The following is a 2,756-nucleotide window of genomic DNA, read 5'->3' as shown; positions in this document are numbered from 1 at the left end:
GAGGGAGCTCTTCTTAATATTTTGACACCAAAATCATGTCGATACACCTTACCGACTGCGAGTAAAGCCACCCACGCTTTAACTTGACAGACTGTATAGCTCTAGGGATTGTCGAACGATACACTAAGGATACAGGAAGTGAATTTGGGTTAGGCAAATGCGCTAAGCTTTATTTGAAGCGAGTAAAACTTAATGGCATCCCTGAAGATCCTGAGCTCGTCGATAGAAGCGCTATACGACAGATTTGCGCTGGAGAGAATTATACATACCCGGGCGTGCCACAGAGCCGCATTTTGGATGTGATATCTATAAAAGATACTATCCGATGCAGATACAAATGTCTCATCTGACAGATTCGGTCTTCCGAACTTTCGGCGAGGAACAAAGTATCTGCTAAATGTACTTAGGGTGCATGAGACTATTGTAGGATCATCGTATTAATTCCGTCACAGACTGTAACCACCTATCATCTCACGGTCGTGAGACGTGGTTATGGCTGAAATTTTACCGCTATTACGCTGGAATCGGGTGCAGTTTTTCAGATTAGCACCCGCTCCAGGTGAAATCCTGCAGTTGAAAAGGGAATTGCATTACGAAGAAGAAATTTAAAAAAACAGAAGCGATATGACCGATAGGTTAAAAGAATTGTATCTGAAATATGCCAGGTGTAGTAATTTCTCCGTTAGCTATTCGAAAGTTTGTAAATTACTACCATTCTGGATTGTAACGCCAAGAATTAGAGAAAGAGATACTTGTTTGTGTATGCCACACGAAAAGATAAAATTATTAATTGAAGCAATACATTTTTCGAGTTTATTCAGAGAGAAGAATACAAGGCCGGTACAATCTTCTCTTTTCTGTGGTAGTGAAAACGAAAATTGTTTACTGAGAACGTGTGAACTATGTAAAGATAAGAGAGTCAACCATCTCTCACGCGAGAAGGATACTGTAGTTAATGGATAACGAATAAGAACGACTGAGCGGCAAACCTGACGAAGATACTATACAACGCACGATTAAAAGATTTCGCCAATACTCAGCTTATGAAGACAAGAAAACGTTCGAAGTAATCTTAAAGCAAGAATAACAGAAAAGGATTGCTTAATGCACATCGGTTTTTCTGAAATCTACGAAGGAAAGTACGCTAGAGAACCTTTAACGCTTTCTCGACTATGTCTGCTGCAAAGTCTCGAAAACAAACAGCTAAAAATACAGCAAAGAAAACAAATAATGCGACAAATAGAGACCTTAGAAATAGAAACAAAGATTAATTTGTGATATCTACTCGTATTTGGTAAAATATTATAATATATTACTGTTTTTACTGAAAAATTTTATTATAAAATAAGGCTTAAAAAGTGTTTAAAAAAACTAAATTGCGCCGATTTTTGGGCTGACGATTGGCAGCCACAACCCCGCGCAGCTCCTTTTACACCTACCTGCGACGCGGCGTAAATTCTCGGAAGGGAGAGATATTGAAGGGTTTCACTGCATTTTACTTTACATACAATCAGAGAAAATCTCACAGAAAATAAAAAATTGTTTATAACCATTATGATAAAAATTTTTGAGACATTTTTCCCCAAAAAGTTGACCGTGCCAAAAATGCCTTGTTTGTGGGGAAGTAGCCATATACACACGAAAAAGTTGTGTGAGGAAGTTTCGAATTTTGACAACTTCCAGTGAGGCAAATGTTACTCAGGAATCAAAGAAGTTTTTCCAAAAAGTTTTACATTCGAGTAACGGGGATTAAAATTCAAACAAAAAATTCTTAATTTCAACATTATCTTTTTGAAACTTTGAAATTCAAAACCTGTGAATTCTTGCGATGAAAAGAAATCTAAAAAATGTCTTAAAATACTGCAAATCGATGCATTGTAACACTTTTAGTTAAAAATTTAGTTTTCATTATATTCCATTTTTTAGAAAAACTTCTTTGATTCCTGAGTAACATTTGTTTCACTGGAAGTTGTCAAAATTCGAAACTTCCTCACACATCTTTTTCGTTTGTATATGGGTACTTCTTCAAAAACAAGGCATTTTTGGTAGGATCAACTTTTTAGGGAAAAATTATTCAAAATTTTTTATCATAATGGTTATAAACAATTTTTTATTTTCTGTGGGATTTTCTTTAAGATTTTCTCTGATTGTATGTAAAGTAAAATGCAGTGAAACGCTTCAATATCTCTCCCTTCTATAGCCCTCCCTTCCAAGAATTTACGCCGCGTCGCAGGTAGGTGTAAAAGAAGCTGCGCGGGGTTGCGGTTGCCAATCAGGCGAGCACTCAAGTATGAACAATCAAAAGCGCAGCTGGCTATAATGAGTTAGTTCTCACCCATCGTCAGCCCCAAAATCGGCGCAATTTAGTTTTTTTAAACACTTTTTAAGCCTTATTTTATAATAAAATTTTTCAGTAGAAACAGTAATGTATTATAATATTTGATCAAATACGAGTAGATATCACAAATTAATCTTTGTTTCTATTTCTAAGGTCTCTATTTGTCGCATTATTTGTTTTCTTTGCTGTATTTTTAACTGTATGTTTTCGAGACTTTGCAGCAGACATAGTCGAGAAAGCGTTAAAGGTTCTCTACCGTACTTTTCTTCGTAGATTTCAGAAAAATCGATGTGCATTAAGCAATCCTTTTCTGTTATTCTTGCTTTCAGATTACTTCGAACGTTTTCTCGTCTTCATAAGCTTAGTATTGGCGAAATCTTTTAATCGTGCGTTGTATAGTATCTTCGTCGGGTTTGCC

This window comes from Belonocnema kinseyi, chromosome 10, assembly GCF_010883055.1.
Source record: "Belonocnema kinseyi isolate 2016_QV_RU_SX_M_011 chromosome 10, B_treatae_v1, whole genome shotgun sequence".
NCBI lineage: Eukaryota > Metazoa > Arthropoda > Insecta > Hymenoptera > Cynipidae > Belonocnema > Belonocnema kinseyi.
This window is presented reverse-complemented; position numbering follows the sequence as displayed.